The sequence below is a fragment of the Anser anser genome (assembly GCF_964211835.1).
Source record: "Anser anser genome assembly, chromosome: 1".
Classification (NCBI taxonomy): domain Eukaryota; kingdom Metazoa; phylum Chordata; class Aves; order Anseriformes; family Anatidae; genus Anser; species Anser anser.
Genome location: NC_139720.1, coordinates 23,600,520 through 23,620,142, shown reverse-complemented (window position 1 = coordinate 23,620,142; position 19,623 = coordinate 23,600,520). Strand labels below are relative to the sequence as shown.

Below are 19,623 nucleotides of genomic sequence, written 5' to 3'. Positions count from 1 at the left end.
GGTCTCCATGAGGCAATTAAAGAGTTATGCTTCAGTAACCAATTAATATTCACTTGACATCATCAGTTTACCAACATCTCATAGAAACAGCCTTATTTTCCCTTGTCTGTTGTAATTGCATTAGAGCACAGCAACCACAAAAATAAATAAATAAATGAAAAAGCACAGAAGATGCAAGCTTTCTTGATTTGGAGGAATATTTTATCCCAGTATCTTTTAAAATGCAGGAAAAAAAAACAAACACAAATACTCTGTCTACGTAGTAGTACATTGTATACAGTAGGAATATTTCTATGCTGTAAACATTATTTTGGAAACAACAATGACAATCAATCACAAAACATTTTAAGCACCAGAGGAAACTTTAATCGACTCAGTATAGGTTAACTAGTCAAATCTTTCAGGTATATTCTGCAGAGCAGAGGGAAGACAAATCCTATATAAATCACATTATAATTCATGTAAGAAGTATTTTCATCCTTTTTGTCTTTTCTGTTTGTTAAAGGTAAGTTCAAAAAAAACCAGTTTTACTCAACAAACATCCTAATGAGTCACATGGTAACTTTTTCTCAAAATTCTGTGAAAGAAGATGAAAGAAGCAATGGATATGGCTTAATTAGACTGTAGCTCAGTTAATTATACTTATTTATAAACCATAAGCAGTCATTTTGCCTTTGCTTATAACATATTTCTTAATTGTTTCCTACTTGGAAGTAGGAAAAGAGCTCATGGTGGTCCATCTCTCTCTGCTGAAGCGGGAGGGGTTAAGGTTGAGCAGGGTCCCAGTATGGGCACCTCTGTTGGGCACCCAGTGCTGGGAAGAACTGGTCCGGGACACAGAGTCCATTAGGAAGGTTTACAGGGCAAGTACTTTTGGACTAGTCCAAACAGCATATAATCCTACTCTGACTCACTACTCCTACAGAAAAACCCTCAAATTCCACTTTCAACAAAAGCTGAAATTTAGCATATAGGAGATTACTTTTTTATTCTTTAAAATCCTGATTAACTACCCTTGAAAGGCCATAACTGCTTATTAATTACTAATTAGTGGGCTACTAATGTTCCCAGGTTGCCTGTGTTACTGCCAGGTTACTGTTATTGCAAAGAACAGTCCCCATTTTGAAAAAGCATAGCCTCTTAGTGCCTTACCCCCATTTAACCCAGTCAGGTTGTACAGATGAGTCACCCCCGTGCCAGTTCAGGAGGTAATAAGCACTTATGGCTCTGACTCAGTACAAAACTCAGAGAATTTTGGGTCTTGTCTTTAGCATTTCTTATGGTTGACTTAGCATATCTCACACTTGACATCTTAATGACCACAAGATTAGAAAAATATCATTGAACAGAAAAACTGGCTTCTTTGCTTTCCTCCATTCTGAAGTGGTCCTAAGCTATTTCCTAGGTGAGTGCTGCTATCACTTGTATAGATCTAGGGCTGGGCTGCAGCTCTTATCGATGTCAGTTGAAACCGTGCCTCTGGACACTAGAAAACTCAAGAAGGTCAGAGGGTCAAAGTGAAGGAACATGAAAGAGGTGCATAGGGGAGAATAAAATCTGCAAAGCAGGGCATTTCCTGGCAGAGGTCATCACAGCCTGCTCCTCTGGTTTTACATTTCATCCAGTGAATGTCTAATGTGAAATGCATAAGGCAACCAAGACAGATAGGATCCTAGGAGGCAATGGTTTTTGAGAGGGAGTGATTCATTAAGCCAAAGATTTATGCCCTTCCTTGCTTGTGAGCTCTTTTTCAGATCACCAAAACATTATATTCTCTTCTGTGAACTGGCATGGCTATAATGTGTGCTGTGGAAGTCAGCTTCTCACTCTCTCTTCCATACTTCTACCTTGTTTAAAAGCCTGGCAGTTAGGGCACAGTTCTGGGCAATAAGGAATATGGGTGAGAGTATGGACATTTATACAAAAACTGAATTCTACTATAATGTTGAAAATTTTATAAGAATTAAGTTATTATCTATCTCAGAAATAACTTTTTTTTTCCAAAACCAAAACCAAAACAAAACAAAAACAAACAAACAAACAAACAAAACCACAAAAAAACAGTAACACCACATTGCAGGGCCATTCCTCAATGGGGAATGAGGGAGCTGAGAGTTGAGTTCAGTATTTCTTGTATCTGACTTAATATTGGGTAGTCTATAAGAAGTCTGTCCTTGGTAGTGAAAACTGAGACTAAAGAGAAGAAAGCCTTCAACATATGTATTTACAAAAGGGAATAAAAAAATATATATTCTTCTCTCACTCTCTGTGCTTGTGTATTTGAAGCAGAGAAAGCAGGGAGGCAAAGAAAAACATTGTTTTTGCCTGGCTGCATTGTTTTTATTTCTAGTAAGGCATGTAAACATTAAGTATTAAATTATGTGCTGGATGCCATAATGTCCACAAAAGTATTGCCCAATTGCAGATGTTATTGTTATGTGGCTCAAAGAAAAACAAACAAAAAAACCCACATAACTCTCTCCAGAGAAAACATGGAAAACAGTAGAGGGGACAAACTAGTAGATGGCCTTACCTAGCAAGGAATTAAGCAACTCCAGGCACCTCAGCCCTTGGATATCAATCATTGTGAATACAAGACCATCACCATTCAGTGCTCAGAAGCTTCTAGAATAAGTCATGAAGTTGGCTTCTAAAGAAGCAGGTAAAAATCATAAAAGCCATTTTTCTATAGGAAGGGAAACTAAAGAGAATTCAGAGGGAAAAATCAAGAAACTATTTTGTTTCCAGTTTTCTGCATTGTTAAAAAAAGAAAAAGAGAGAGAGAGAGAAGCAGGGTGCGTTTTGGGGAGGCAGGCAATAGAAAAAGTATTTCAAAAACAGTATCTTCTCTGGTAATAGGAAAAGGAAAAAAATCTAAAACCATCCCTTCAGCTAATTTAAATCATCATTGGTTGCAAGAGAATTGCACAAGCTAATGGAGGCTCAGAATCTTGCCCACTCATATTTCTTTGAAGAGATTTATATTCAAATAAGCATTTAGATTATTTTAGTTTTTCTTTGTTCATAACACTGGGTTCCTATTTTGTTTCACTGCCTTCTTTATCACAAAGGAACAAATTCTTTTCTCTGCTAAGTTATTCCTCTTTGAAGAATAGCTGTGAGAAGCAAGAGGAGGAACAAATTGGCAACATTTGTCAGTGCTCATCTGCCTTTATTATCACTGGGGGTCCTGTTTTCTGAGTTATCTCCTGTTTTACTTGGGGAACGCTCTGAGTTTCCAAAAGAGCCTTTATTCATAGCTACACTATCAGAGTTTGGGCAGAAAAGCCATACATGTCTGAGTTTTGATGCTTTACTGAACTTCACGACCTTTTGTGAGGCAGTTCTGGATGATGCCATTGCAGTAAGTCATAAAAAGCTCTTCAGTATCTCCCCACTTTTGACTCTTAAGAACAAAGTTAAAAAAGGTTGAGTGTTAGTAACTTCCTAGTAAATTATTTCCTTCAGAAGGTGTCGGCACCATGCAACTTCCACTTTAATGTGCTGCAACATGAGGTAGAGGCCCACATATTTCTTTCTGTAAATTGTAAGTTTTAAAGACCTAAGTATTTAACACTTTAAAAAGATCATTCACCTCAAATGATCAGTGTAGGAAGTGCACACATCATAACTTTGAGTTCCTTAAAAGTTTGATAATATTTTCCAAGGAAAAAAAATAAATAAATAAAAAATAATAACTATGAAATCTATTAGCTGAGCTTTTGTCTGTGGCAATCTGAGCATGCTTTTCATGCTTATCTGTGAATGTACTGTCTGTCTCTCTGTCCTCTTGCTTTCCAAGAAGAAATCAGTATTTCACAACACAACGTGCTAATGCTTAAATCTTCTTAAGACTGTAAGCTGCTTGCCCACTAAGGTTTAAACTTCTAGCTTGCTGTGTATAATGTGAGTGGATGAAGAATGCCCCACAAGGAGAAATCATTTAAAATATGTGACAACTGAAGCTGAAACAGAAAACCAGATCAGTAAATATTAGCATAGCTACATTAAATATATAGTGTGAAATTCACAGATGTAGACAATGTACCGCTCACTAGTACATATAATCAAACTGTAAAATCACAGGTAAAATGATATAATAAAATGCATAAGTCTAAAGTCAGATGTTGCAATTAAATGCACGAGTCTAATGTCAGATGTTGATGCAACAGGGTGCATTTTTTCATGGTGCAAAACCAGCACCCTGAGTATGCAAGATCACTTGTTTACACTTAAAAACCATTTCAGTGAGTATGGAAAACAGCTAGCCTTCTTTAAGGATCTTTACATTGTGCAGAAAGATTTTGATAGAAAGGTGAATGACAATACACAGACAAGAACTAATGAATCACTTGGGGCACCTAATTGTCCCTGCAGGTGGGCAGCATCTCACCTCATTTTCAGCATGTACTTGGTGAGTCAGGATCCTTCTGTAGACAAATGAAAAGATTGTCCCTTCCTGAAGGCAACCTGTGTTTCCTTTCACAAGTGTCCACTGATTGGGAAGGGAGTGGAGCAATTAGTTTAGACCGGGTCTCTGAATGTTATGTGGTTACAGTTAGGTGACATGGAGCTCAGACAGGATGACAGGTCTGCAGAGTGGCTGGGATACCACTGGGATGTTCAGGTGGGGCCCAGGACTAGAGTTTAAAATTGGCTGCCAAGGGAAGGAGATGGACTGCCTGCTGTGGCTTCTAGCTTTCTTCACAGCACCTCTTGTCAATGCAGCTAGTCCTGAACAACCAGTGAAACTCCAAGAAGGGGGGAAGAGGGCTGCAGTGAACAAGTGTCACTTGATTCCTGTTACTGGACCATCCTGCCTTCTTTGTTAGGAACTGCTTTGAAACAAGGAGATAAATTCATCCTAATTTTATATATGAGTTACTTGAGGTTGCTATCAGCAAGAATTGATTCATTTAGCACAGCTCATTTACAACACTGATCTTTGAAAACGTTTTTATAGCCACTTTAGGTGAGTGGAGGATTTAACAAAAGTGAACTGCAGCCTCATGAAGCAAGTTTCTCTCTGATACTTATATTATCAATAGGAAGAAAGCTTCTTTAGAAATTTGCTAGCCACTCTAAAAACTATTGTTTGTGCTCTGCATTGTGTAGTCATGAATAGCTCTCCCACAAAAAGCTCCTCTAAAAAATGACTGCTCTATGGGAAAAAAAGATGAAATTCCTATTGTTATGTGGCCTGGGAGGATACAGACCAAACTTGAACATAACCTTGTAAGAAATTTGCCACTCCCTGTGTAAGATATCTAAATATTGCCTGTTAAAAGCGTGCATAAGGCTTCACTGAAGTACAGCGGGGAGACATCCCTATCCCAGACATTTTAAGTAGGCAAAATGCAAACACTGTATTATTATCTATTCTCATTGGATGCGTGTTTTAGAACTTTAAGAATTGTTTCACCATTAAAGAGTAAAGTACCTGAGAGAGAGAACAAGAGGACAGGAGGGATATAAGTTTTGTGAAAGGCCCGAAAGCAAGATGGACTTGAGGGAGAAGCACCACATCACTTGATATTCTGAGGTCTGACTGATGTATGACTGGGAAATGGAATTTCATGCGAGATTATGAAATGTAATGGAGAATTGTAAGGAAGGCCGTTCTTCTAAGGAAGGCAGAGCAATATTCATGAGAGTTGGACAGCCCTGTGTTGAGTCTTGAGAATGAGGACAAATGAGTTTGAATTGGATGCAAAGAAAGAGCGAACACTGGTGGAAGTGTTAAAGAATGGAGATGCGTAACATGACATCAGGACGTTAGGGAAAAAGTCTTGTTCTGAGAAGTGTGGCAGCAAAACATGCAACAAACAAGACTTCAGAGGATATGTGGCAGATTGTGGATGTGAGAAGAATCTAGTGGGGTGAGTGGGAGGATGAGATCAAAGGGTATGAAGGGAGGTGGGAGAAGGAGGGGGGTTCCGAATGGAAAAAATATGATAACCTTTTATATCAAAGAGAAAGGAGGAGGACATCTATGCAAGATGTATAGAAGGTTGAAGACCAGATGATGTTATTGTTATTATATCTACCATATCCCTTTCTTGGAATGTTCTCAGCCCTCTTGAGGGCTGACAATGATAAAGAATTCCTTTTATTTTTATTTTTTCCCCTGCATCATATAATGGGTTTATTCTTAGAGCACGAATAAAGAAAATGTTAAACAGGCCAGAGAGCAATGTTGCAGTAGAATGGTTTAGAGGTACCAGCAAGTAGTCAGAATTTGATTTGCAGTTAGTTTTGGCTTCATATCTTCTCATACAGGCTCACTTATCAAGCACGCTTTGTGCATTTAGAAAGCTTAGATTTAACTTACCTCACTCTAGTCACTCAGCAGAGGTAATAAAGTTAGAAACCAGGTGGCCCTCAACTACCTCTATAATAAGTAGGAACTAATGGGCAGCCAGGCGAGCTATGTTGCCTTCTGTGCCATCCTGATTTCTTCATGTTAGCCATAGCAGAATACTGAGGGTAAAGGCTGCTCATTTAAGTGCCTCAGTTATGAGCCTAAAGTTAAGTGGAATGAATCTGGATTAAGGAAACACGAGTGACCTTACTGGTGACTGCAAAGAGCTGTGGGACTTCTCACTCTGTGCTGAAATACAACATTCAGCTCCGCAGAGAACAGGACCCTACTCAGTCAAAGCCTTTGTCACACAATGGTGTGAAATTTTAAAATAAAAGCTGGTACAAAAGTCCGGTAATACACATCTGCAATGCTCCCTCTAACCTGTGTTAGCAAGGGATTCTCTTTCCACACATCGCCAGGAGAAATCTTTTGTTCTCACAAAATTTAAAATGATGGCATCACCAGCATATTAAAGAACCTTAATAAGCATGTCATATCATCTTTAACGATGTTGTCTGCCTCATATGCCTCTTCTTTCTGGATTACTTTTCTTCTGTCTTTTCTGAGTGCTGAATGGTGATGAAGCAATGCTAGCTATAAACCCTAGCAGTCGTTTGGGGACTACTGACTCACTAAGAGGGTCCATAAGTTTAAATCCTGCTGTATAATTCTTCAGTACAGTAATATATTTATTTCTGTTTTAAACGCGGTAATAGACATATCATAAGCCTTTAGCAGCTTCCAGCTTGGAGGCAGTAGGACAAGAACATGGTGATATTAAAGAATGACATAGGAATCTATGTTAAATTGCTAATTACCTGGCACTGTACTTGCTTTCTGCTTATAATAAAGATGTGATGGTATTCCCAAATAATTCATAAAGCCTTACGTGAGCAAGCTAGCCTTGTATTACTTCAGTATAATTGAAAGTGATGAAGTGGAAGACTAGAGGTGTTTATTTTAGAATAACACTGTTAAAGTAAAATGCCAAAAGACAGAGAAAACCACTAGAGATCACGAAAGGAGTGAAGAGAAGAAAACTAACAGGGTCTAGAATAATCAGAATCATAAACACTGTAGCAAACAATTTAATTTTATTTTAAATGATTCCTAAGTAACAAATTAAACAACCAGCAAACCAGTGATTGTTAAGTTTCTTGGCCTGGATGCATATTGAGCTGTCATAAATGAGTTTACAAAAGCACATTTTCTTTGTATTTGAAAGCAGCAGTTTGATAGATCTAAGTCAGCTCCAGAACATTCCAACTTAGCAGGGCAAATTCTGTCTCAGGTACATACCTGAACATCTTTTCAGTACAGCTTGCATTGTAAGAAAAGGTGTCAGAATTATAAATATTTTCTTATTTCTTTTCCAGTGACTCTAAGAAGAATGTATGTTCCTTTGGTAGTGGTGTACCAGTGCTGGTGAGAGCTATACAATATATGTTACAAGTTTGACTTTGCTTCCTCGTCAAAGTGTCCATATTGCTAATGAAAGATAATTTTTAAAAAATGTTCTTTCCTCAGAATCTGAAATATCAAAATATATTAATTCTCAATCTTTTCTGCCTTGAGAGGCATGCAAGGACCCATTGAGCCAAGACCTTTAGCTCCTTCAACATGGGGAAAACATGGAGACTGCAAACCACTGATGCTCATTTCAGACCCCTTGGTTTATTTTTTCTCTTTCTTTTACTGGTGATGACAGTCCCCTGGGGCCTAGGTTACTCTTGACCAGAAAGAAAAGGCAGAGAGAGGCACCTTGAAGGAGCTGGGATGCTGGTCTATAGCAACAACCTGTGATGTGGGGTGGCTGAAACACACTAGCTAACTAGTCTCTATGAATTAAGAGGAGGCAATCAGCATGTGGATGGTACAGAGCGCTGTACAGATTAATGCAGTCCAGTATTTCATTTAATTTCCTTTTGCTTCCTGTCTTTCTATCAACCAGCAGTCACCCAGGTGCTCAGAATTTTGATAGCATCCCTTACAAACCTTTTCAGTAGCTCACTGAGCAATTTTCTATGGGCAATCACACTAAATGTATCATAGCTCCCACAATGGCTTTTGAAGTCGCTTTGGCACAACCTTGTCTTCCGCTACTCTGCATCGCACCAAGCCAAATATCCCCTAACAAATTTGCCTGATAAGAAAGAGGACAAACAGTACTCTATCCCTTTTGGATATCTTGTGCTGAGGAACAAAAGATGGAGGACAGGGCAGGCCTTGGTTGTGAGAGAATACTATTCAGAGGCAGGGGGAGGAAGGGAAATGATCTTTCTTCCCTTTGTCCGTGTGTTTATTAGATGATAAAAAAGAGCTACAGGCTGCACTCCCCATCCTGTAGCTTTACTATTAGAGGCAAATGCAGAGGATTAACAGTTCTCCTTAGAGATATCCCTGTACCTGGGAATGGAGACTTACTGCAGGGAAAGGGTAAGAGGAAATGTTCTTTACCACTGCCTCTCCTGTCACATACTCTGAGGTGTTGCAGGAGAAACTCTCCTAAACATCTAGCTTTCAGCCTCCACAGCTGAGACTTGTGCTTTGACAAGAGAAGTCAGATCTTTGTATTGTATTATATATACACTATATTGCTGTTAGACAGACAACACTCAGGAAAACTAGGGCAGCTTCTAACCCAAGACACTTAGGTGGTTTTGTATGTGACTGTAATGATTAGGGTTAAACAAACCCACAGAAGGAACGGTGATCAAGCCCACAGGCTTCTTTTAACAGTACAAGCATTTTAGCATTTGAATTGAAGCTTTATGCACTATTTAATGAACACTCTTATCTTAAGATTTAATAAAGGGAAAATTCTTGAGTAATCTACTCACATGGGAAACAGTGGGTGGCAATTTGCTGAATCAGCACTGAAAGTCACAAATTTTCTAACACAAAACAGAATCCTCTCATTTTTCTCTGTCAATGATGTGCAGTTAGTAAATAATACATAAAGAAGAATCAGGGGTATGTTTAAAATTGTACCCTGTTATAAAAATAGAACTGTCAAGCTGGATTGCTGAGTCTGGCAGAGGGAGGGCATTAGCAGAGGAAAAGTAGATGCTTGTTGAACAGCTGGAAGATGATTTGTGGCAAGAAGGTGCAAACTTAACAGTTGTGCAAAAGAGCATTGATTGGTGGGAAATTAATTGGTTAGATTCACCACAGTTACAAGCTCTTTTATAGTCATTACTTTCAGCTGTGACAGATGAGGATAATGCTACAGTTAAGACCTTGGTGTTTTCTTGTAGCCGAAGCTGTGTATTGGAATGAATTATTGGCCACAAAAATACATTTTTTGTATACAATTTGCTGAGTTGTAGCCAGAGCCTCAGCAATAAATAAATAACTATTCCGTCACAATAATGGCAAATGACGTTGCTAATATGCTCCTAGCCCATTTCACCTCTATGTCTGTTTTAGTTAACATTGGTATTGACCAGAAAAAGAAGCGAAGAAGAAAAGAAAAGAAAAGAAAAGAAAAGAAAAGAAAAGAAAAGAAAAGAAAAGAAAAGAAAAGAAAAGAAAAGAAAAGAAAAGAGAGACCTTTTTCTTTCGTGTACGATACTGTGTTTACAGTGAAATGGACATGCTATAATTACCCAGTTGGGTGCTAGCAGAGGAAGGAGAAGGCTGTCACAAACATATCTAATGGGGATATGCCAGTATTCTTTGCTCTGAAGATGCTCCTTTTAGGTGAGGGTTGAGAAAGCTGAAAGTACCTGTTACTTCTGCATTACCTAATGTATCACTAAATAAAGCAATTCATTCTCAGTGAATAGCTTTCAGTTCAACCTTGGTTTGAGCAGATGTTGCAAGGTTAGACAGTACTGTAACTGTTGGAGCAGTGCTTTGAGCTTCCTTCTTCCTCAAAATAAAAACCAGATGGTTTTTCAAGATGGAAGGCCTGTGTAATTGGTATTTATCATCCACCCTCTAAGCTGGATGAAGTTCCTCTGGGTGGCATCCACCATCAAAGCTGAAAACTAAGAAGGTAAATCTTAAGCGCTCCAGTTACTTCATTCATGCTTTTTAAACAAATGAAAAAGAAACTACTCATTTGAAACGGACCTTGGAAGACAAGGTATTCTGAAGTGTTTTCTGGCAGATGAAGTCCCAACTCACCCACTAGTGAGGGTTTAAGGACTACTGCGGGGTCTGAAATCTTACTTTGCCCTTCACTTGCCATTTGTCCTGTGTATTCCTAAGATGCAAACAATGATTAGGGGTGACAGCGTCTGTCCCTGATGTCTTGGTGCAGGAAAAATATTATGTCCAGCATACAGGATTTCTGTGAGAAGAAATGCATTTTTTTTAAAGCTGAAATGTCCCAAGAGGGTTTAAAGAGGGTTTAATTTAGAACAGGGAGAAAAGGGGGGGGCGGAAGGCACGGGGCGGGGGGGGGGGGGGGGAGGGTGCTGCTTATGAATAAACTTCTCCAGGGTTTCCACAGAAGTACTAGTCTACTCTTATTTATAAAGGCTAACGAAAATTGTGGTAAATTTGCAAATAAACTAAATAAGGGAATGTAGAATACAGCTAATTTTTTGGAGGTTATGAGTTTGACAGATAGGAATGAACACAGAAATAATTGAATGGCATTGTGTGATCTGTAGTGAATTAAAGCTTCCATTCCCTATCCTGAGACAGTGTGGGACAAGACTCCTCCAAGGAAAATTTGGAGATGTCAGTGAATCAGAGCTTGCAGAAAAATGTTCCAAAGTCAGCAGTGCCCCATTATTTCCCAAACTATTTCCAAGGTGCTGGAAAAACACTAATAATATACTACACTGCAATGAGAATCTCCTCCTGAGACCACCATTTTTCACATTTGAATATTCATTCTGCAAATCAAACTTCAAGAGAAATGAATAAGAAACAGCTGAGGTCACTTTATATCAGGTGTGAATACCTGTCTCCTGAGAGCTATGCAATGTAAAGGAGCTCCATGTTTTGAAAACACAATCAGCTTTTGTTTGTTTGTTTTTTGTTTTCAGAAGGACTTAATCCTTGTCTAATTTGTAAAGAAAGCATTGTTTTTCTCATACACAGTGACACAATACAAGAAAAAAAAAGTATTTTTTTCGAAACCATTTGTTTTAATTAATTCCTTATTAAATAGTAATAGGTTATGAAAGTTTCAAATTTCCAAAGGTGGTCTGAAGTTGTATTATTTCCAAAACTATTTTTATAATATTTCTGAAATTATGGACAACTGAAAATAGTTATTTGGCACTAAGGAGTAAATAAGTTGAGATCATTATTCCTTCAAAATTAGAAGGTGGCTTTACTCACCTTTATTCAATACAGATTTGGTGAATAATATTAGCATGACACCAAACGCAGTGAAATGTGTTGTATATAACACAATATTTTATTAAAACAGAGAAAAAATTTGACACTTTGTGAAACACCAAGCTGAAAAGGAGCTTGGGAACACTGGTGTCTGACAGCTTATGCATCCAATTACTGATATGTCACCAGAAATATGTGGGAATAAAGTAATGAGATGGCAGTTTCTGTAACAAAGGGTAACATTGTCTTCTTACATCTGTATCACCAATTTCATATTATGTATAAATCTACATTTTCCTGTTAACTCTTTACAGTCACACAGATCTCTTGATCAAAAAACAGAGTACAGTAATACACATGCAATGAAATTAATAAGCACTAAAGACCACTGTGAACTTAATTTCAGTGTTGTTATTGCCTTCACAGAAATATATATTGCTTTAAAGGAGGTACTCGGCGTATTTTGATATGAGACCATAAGCTGACACAAAAGGTTATATTGGGAAAGAGAGGTTTTTCTCTTTTTACAGTTTTATAAATGTAACTTCTTTTAATCACACCAGGTATTTTTCATGTATTTTCCTAAAAATTTTTTAAGTTCCTCTTCGGAAATTAAAATAGAAACAGATGAAAAATTTAAAAGCAGCATGACACCAGTGATTCAATTGAAACACAAACTGAACTTTTCTAGAAGAAAAAAACAAAAACTTATTTAATTGTAATGAAATTTGTATCTATCCATTTCTGGTTAGAAATGAGGAACCAAAGGCCCATTTATAATAAGGAGTGATGTCTTCATCAACTAAATTTCAGGTTGGAAATCAGGAGACATTTCTTCCCAGAAAGAGTAGTTAGGCATTGGAAGGGGTTGCCCAGGGAGGTGTTAGAGTCACCATCCCTGGGGATGTTCAAGGAAAGGTTGGACGTGGTGCTTAGGGACATGGTTTAGTGGGTGACATTGGTGGTAGTAGGATGATTGGACCAGATGATCTTGGAGGTCTTTTCCAACCTTTATGATTATGTAATTCTGTGAACCAAATCATTGTTTCCTGTTTGCAGTACACCATCCTAAGCACTGTTCTCCAGCAGTGCTTAGGTATATTTAGAGACATAACTGGCCAGAGTGTCTGACAATAAAGAGTGTAAAATTGTTTAAAATCTTATTGTCTCCCTTTACAGGCTTACATTTGCTACTTAATCAAATCCCAGACTGTCAGCTCTGTTGTGTTGCTCATGAAGAAAAGCAAGAAAAGCAGCCAGCTGGAGGTGAGAGTGCACTAAAAGCTGATGGTCACATCACCTTGAAGATGTTTGGGCTAAGAAAACCACTAACATGGCACTATTATGGCACACCAGAAGGAAAAGCTACAGGGATAAGTTTTCTCTTTTAGCACAGAGATAATGAGTCTAGTGAAAAAAAAAAAAAAAAAAGAAAAGAGGTTTGTGTTTTAGTGAGTTTATACATCTTCTGAAAGATGAGCTCATGAACATGTGATGAGGCTGTCAGTGTTCTTGGATATGTGTGTTTCTGAAAGACTCACAACACCACTGTAGTGACACATGCCGTGGGAGGAAATGTATTTTTCAGGTATGTGTTTTTGGCCCATAATCTGTCATTCAGATTTTCTGTTCCCTTGTGCCTGTGGAGAAATAGCAGCTTCTGATTTAATTTTGTTATCAGCAGCGTTCACAGCTCTTTTGGTCCAATCTACCTGAGATTGAGTAAAACCTTAGCAGAAATTACAGTATTAGCCTTCTAAGTTAAAACTGCATTTTAGTGAGATGATTGTTTCTAAACCAATAGTACAATATGAGTCAGTGCAGAGCATGTGGGCAAAACCTTCCTTCTCAGTTACAGTGCTGCACCGCAGGGCTCTGGCATTGCCGGAGTAGGCAGCTGGGCCATGGGCCATTTCACCGCCCCACGCTACTGCCTGTTCTTCTGAGGTCTGGCCCTGAGCCTGCTTCTCTTCCCCCTCTTGATTTCACTGCAGGTTGGAGCGTACTCTAAACACATTTATTTCAGCATTGAAATCAGGCAAACTCTTCGTACGTCTTTGAAAAAACAGGTGATTAACATAGGCCATGAAATCTTTCTGAAGTGGAATTTAGCCTGCAAAAGATTGCACGAACAATATAATCCGTCCCTTATTGTTAATAGAAGTTTCAGAGCAGTAAGAAGTGCTGCTAAGAAATCCTCACATAGAATTCACCTACATTTGCTCTTGCTGTGTTAGAAGAGATGCAGATGTAAGACAAACATATATTTTCAGAGTGTATTTGTGTACTATCACATCCAGACTACTATAATCAAAAGACCTGCATATACAGTGCTTCCTAGTATGTCCTTTGTTTTTTTTAAAGGAATTATTTCAGATAGTCCTTTCAATGAAACCTCACAATATTTGAAGTAGTAATTACAGAATGCCAGAATTAATTTTTCTCCAATAATTATGTTTCTGACAATCCCAAGCATTTAACTCATTCATTAAAATTCAATAATGATTTCTACTATGGCTTTCACTAGCAGTAATGACATGAATTATTATGCATCACTAATTTCCATGAAGAACAATGAAGCATTATTTTATTAGCATCTAGAATTACTCCACTGTATTTTCTTGCATTCTTTGCAATAAATGATGAAAAGGAAAGTAGAGCAATCTGGATTAACTTTACTTCTTTTCAGGCCTTACAATATTTTGCTACATCAACTAAGTGTTAAATAGAATTTCTGAAACATTTCTAAACTATTCTAATTATTGCTTATAATTTTCCCTAGTGTCAAAGTCCTTAGTACCCATTATGTTTCTTAGCTGTGTCTCAAGGTAATTTTTGCGTTATAAATACAGTTTAATAAGTGATTTGGTCTTTAGTTTAAAATTAGATGGGCTGGCTGAAGTGTTTGACTTTTTTTTTTTTTTTCTTTCTAAAAAATATTTGGCTATTCTGCTCTTACTACTTCTTTCAGGAGTTTCTAGGGCATCCTGTGAACAAGTATAACTTCAGCAACTATGCTGTAGCTTAGAACTCCTCAGAGATGGCTCAGCTATTCTCAGAAGGGAGTGTTGCAAAATTGATTTTTCTACCCCAGGTCAGGTCACTAGGTCACTTCTGCCTAGAGAAGCCATGCTGTAGAGCTGTAGAGCAAACTGGATCAGTGAGAGGAGATAGCCTTCCTTAGCTGGTAAGGCAAGCTAAACTAGTGCAATACCTAGCCATCAGGTAGGCAACAGTAATCCCCTCCACCCATATTCCTTTCCACCAGCAGCAGCAGGACCCCCATAGCACAAGCAATGTGGGATGCAGACACTTTGCTCTATGCTGCTGCCCAAGGCAAGTGCTTACCTTGCCTGTTCTTGCACCTAGGCTCAATCAGAATTTCTAATCAAATTAATGATCTACTTCTTCTTTTGCTTACAGTGGTAGAAATCTTTCTCAATGAGTAGAGAGAACTACTGTACAGCCTGTGAAAGTGCAGACCATCCCACACGTGCCACTGTGCAAACCCAAGATACCAATCTATTGCTACAATTACATGAGTGTAATGAAGAGCATAAATGGTTTACTGGCCTATTTGCTGTCATGATTTATGCAGGATTTGTCACACAATGCATTTAATTATTTATTTAATAGATTAATTCCCTAATGGAATCACAAAGCAAAAGGATTATGAATGTTCAGAATTCCTTCCCTTTTCTGCATAGTTGAGACAGATCAAGTCATCCTTCTAAGTATATTATGCTTCTGTTAAGCATTTAGGTCAAAGTGGTTTTATTTAAATTTACTTTTTAAAAAAAATTAAAATTACTTTTTTAAAATTTTATTTAAATTTACTTTATATGTAATAATTACTATAATTATTATGAAATATGCTGAATTGCTAGCCACATTTCCCACAACCAGAACCTGAGGGCCAAATTCATTGCCCTTGCTTGCAAAGGTATTACCCCAGGGTAACTTTCACCTATTGTGATTCAGCCCTATTTAAACTGAGTAAGAAAGACATCCTATAGCACATTAAAGCTTCAGATACAGATGTGTATTCCTTTGGGTACATCAGTAGTCTGGTTTCTCAATTTAGAAGTGATAGCATTGAAATTGCATTTCTACAAAAGCTGTGTCTGTACTATTTTCAGCACATTGCTCAATGGAATCGGGGCAGGTTGAAAGATTCTTCATGAAATGCTGAGATCTAGTTTCCTCAGTTGGCACTAGGGAAATTTCTAACTTCAAAACATTGTATTTGATCAGGAAACCCAAGAATAAACTAAACATTCTGGTCTAATTTTGTGTTCTCTGAGAACTAGAAACAGAATTTTGAATATTGTTATTGTGGATGAAAATAATTTAAGGTCTTATTTACATCACATGGATGTCCATTTCCACTGTGTTCAGTCAGGGGTATTTAACTAGAGCAAATTGTTTATGCAGATGTAAGATTGTAAATCCACATATGATAGTCGAAAATCAACAGTAAACATTTTTTTTTTCTGCACTATATTCATCATTATGTATATAACAAGAAATACAGTACCACTGTTGTTACTAAAGTCAGAATATTTGCTCCTTTCATTTCTTATTAATTACATACTCCATGTATAAATAATTGGTTTAAAAGACAGTCTTTGTCACTTCAATTCATCTGGCTCATTTTGCTACAGGACTATGAGAAAGTAAATTGATAAGTAGGACACTGTAATGCCATTTAAAAAGAAAAAAAAAAGACATCATATCTTTCTAGAAACAAGAAATAATCAACTTTTGACTTACTGTTCTCTACCTATGCTAACACACAAGGAACTACCACAAACTATTAAATTAACAGAAACCTCTTTATTAAAGACTAGTTCATTGCTGTATCACAGATCAATGTCATCTTGGCTATACTTGGCTGAATTCCAAATACATAATGATTAACCTCTATAGCAGTCTTTCTAAAAGTGTATGCTTCTTTCTGTGTACGCCAGCTGAAGGAGAATGCCTAATCCCCTTTGTGGTAATGGAGTGCTCCTGCTCTGCAGATGACACTATCCTTATGAGAGTGTTCTAGGTAGTTGTCTGGATATAACTGGGCAACATGGAAAAATACATAGCCAGGATCACTTTGGGAAACTTGGGCCATCAGGTATACATCTGGAGTGCTGAAAAGTATAAGAAAGTGTGAATTAAGCTCAGAATACTCCATGTTACACCTTCCTCTGTTGACAGACATCAGTGTCTGTCTGCCAGGATGTTCACATCAAGATAGATTCCCAAGAACCCTTATGGAATAAGTGTAAATAACAAGGCCAGTCAGTTGTGTATTTTTTATTTGTTTTCTTTTTTTCCTTTTTTTCCTAGAAAATAACTCTCTTTTTCAGCTACTGTCCCCTCCCCAAATAAATTTTTTTTTCTTTTTTTTTTTCTTTTTTTTTTTTTTTGATACAATAGTTGATACAATGAAAATAAAAAAGTGACTATCTGGTTTTGTGCTGGGAAAGATAAAACAAACAAATAAATCCCCCAAATTCTTAGTAAGCAGACACTTCCCATGATTTTTTTTATTTTTATTTTTAAAGCAGAATCTATTAAAAAAATATTTAAACAGAGAGTTTCTGACTACAGCTACCATGGAGGTCAAGCAATGTAAGAGAATGAGGCAATGTAGCTATCTGCAACGGTGATCAAATGGATGCTATTTCCTCACTTGTGAGTGTGGCTTTGTGTTAGATAATCTCAGGGAACACAGAAAGAACTGAAGGTGCCAAAATTTACAGAATGTAACACAGAAGCAACAGTAGGATAACTCATACCACGTTCCTCTGGCACCTCCTGTACTAAGCTCTGAATTCAGCCAGTAGGTTACTAAACATAAAATATGTTTAACATTTCAACACACACTATTCCTTTCAAATAACCTGAGTCTTTTTATCATTCTTCTCAATAGACTTCTAGAAAGCAAATAGCCATCTGGCCTATGTAGACATTAAAAAAATAGGAGAGGAATTTCACAGTCAGGGGAGTTACACAAGACTCTCTCCTCAAACATTTTAAAATTTACTAACCTGCACCTTTGGAACACCAAGTCACCTTGAATTTTGGTGACTTTGGATATTCTAAAGAATCAGTGCTTGCAAAGGCATGAATTTGCTCTCAAGCAGTGACCTGGATGCAAGCACAACTATAAAACCCAGGGATGCAATGCTGATCTTTATATCAACATTGATATCAGCAATCACATTCTTTGGGCAAAAATTTCTAAAATTAAAGAAAAATAATTGAAGGTAGAATGTTTTGAAATGTCTTGGCCTTTGGAAAATGCCACAGCATGAAAAATAATGTTTACATTTGAGGTGGGGAAACACAGGACATAGAAGATGGTGAAAGTAATAGCAGATGTACACAGGTCTATTTAATGTCCCCAAAACAGTACTTTAAAACACTGAATTAAATACTCTGTTTTGCATTTATTGCATAATTGATTTATTTTGTGTTTACAGCTTCCTACAATGTCAAGTTTGCGATGATGTGGCTTTCTGCTACTCTGAAGTTTTTAGTGCTTTTTGTACCTCTATTGAAAGAGAAAGGCAGCAAGACACATTTTGTGACAGTACCAATTAAGGCTTCTCCCTGAAGAGTTTTGCTGGGAAAGTGGTTGATCAACAGGCTGATGTAGTATACAGAAGGTGCATGTCAGTTGTCTGCAGCCACCCTCATTGATGCAAAATGACAGCAAGGAGACTTTTCCTTCACTGTGTTAGTCACAAAGCATGTTCTGAAGTTCTCTTAAAGTCCTGATGGGAGAACACACTTGTGTATCAAATTCCAGGTTTGTCTTCATTGTTACAGAAGTTGTGAGTTTCTACCTCAGGGCTCCTCAGGAGTGCTAACTATCCCAGGACGCAAACGTGGTGAAAACAGGCACTCTTGTGTTATTACGAGATAACGTCACAGAGGTCAGCTCTATTTTCTCACCTTATGCAAAGGAGTTTATCTTATAGCAGAACAAAAATAGCTTGTCTCCACTATGCTTTTTGGCTCTGTTAAGTTAACAGAGGCTCAAATCTCAATCCTCAGATTTGAGGACTTCTAATGATGGATTCAGAATCACGTCCTGACACATACTTTTGATATTTCCCTCAGCCTTAGTTAGGCTAAGAGTTAGAATAAAGAAGTAACAAGGCTAAGAATGAAGCTGTCTAATTCACCTTGATTTTTTACAGCAGTTTCAGCCAAAAATAGTTGTCCCAAAGTGATTCAAATCATACACATAAATCTCGATAACTTTCTGATCTTTTCCAGTGAGGAGGAACAAAGTAATTTCATTCCCAGAGATATTTATCATAAATGAAGAAAAGAAAAAAGAATGAAAAAGATTAAATACTATCCATGTTTGAACTGTAAAAAGGCAGGACAATCAGGGGAACACTCGAGACCACACATCTTGCATTTACAGGAACCTTGCAGTCAGCCTGAAATCCGTCTGTCACCTGTAAATCCCATCTGCCTATGTAGCAGGTAGAATTGGTACGCTTTCAGGCCAGAAAATCAGGGGTGCTTCTGTACAGGCCTCCATGGCCATCTTTTCTGTCCAGTGCCACAGCAGCAGTCTCCACAGCTGTTTCAGTTCTTTCCACACGGGAAAGAAAATTGCTTTTCTATGTGCTCTGAAGCTTTATCTCCGTTTTTCTTCCAGGGACTCTCCTGCTGGGTCATCTTCAAGTCAGCCCTGCAGTTTACTTTGCAGATAGATAAAGCAGATGGGAAGTAAATACAGCCTCAAACCTGTCCTCTAGATAGTTTCTCCATTGTGTTGATGCAGCTGAAGCCTGTCGCAGAACTGTGGATGAAATGGAAGCTGTCATGGTCAAAAAGAAAGGGAATTATTCCTTTGCACTATGCAAAATGAAAGTCAATGTATTGACTATAAAAATCCATATTATGAAGCTAATCTATAGTCATGTAGAATTGTCTTG

At 37.6% G+C, this 19,623-nt stretch overlaps 1 protein-coding gene and 1 long non-coding RNA gene across 6 annotated transcripts in view; both read right to left on the bottom strand.

Annotated features, from left to right (window-relative positions):
* The window catches only part of POT1 (protection of telomeres 1), a 629,477-nt gene that overhangs the window by 366,525 nt on the left and 243,329 nt on the right, over positions 1 to 19,623 (bottom strand). The gene's annotated exons all lie outside the window — the stretch shown is intronic.
* Positions 15,881 to 19,623, bottom strand: part of LOC310898382 — a 45,916-nt gene continuing 42,173 nt past the window's right edge. For 3 of the 5 annotated variants that reach the window (XR_014583256.1, XR_014583258.1, XR_014583259.1), the window contains one exon: positions 15,881 to 19,487. This is a non-coding gene — a long non-coding RNA (uncharacterized lncRNA). Of the gene's footprint in view, positions 19,506 to 19,623 lie in introns of all 5 variants that reach the window. The other 2 variants (XR_014583255.1, XR_014583257.1) reach the window with 1 other exon arrangement.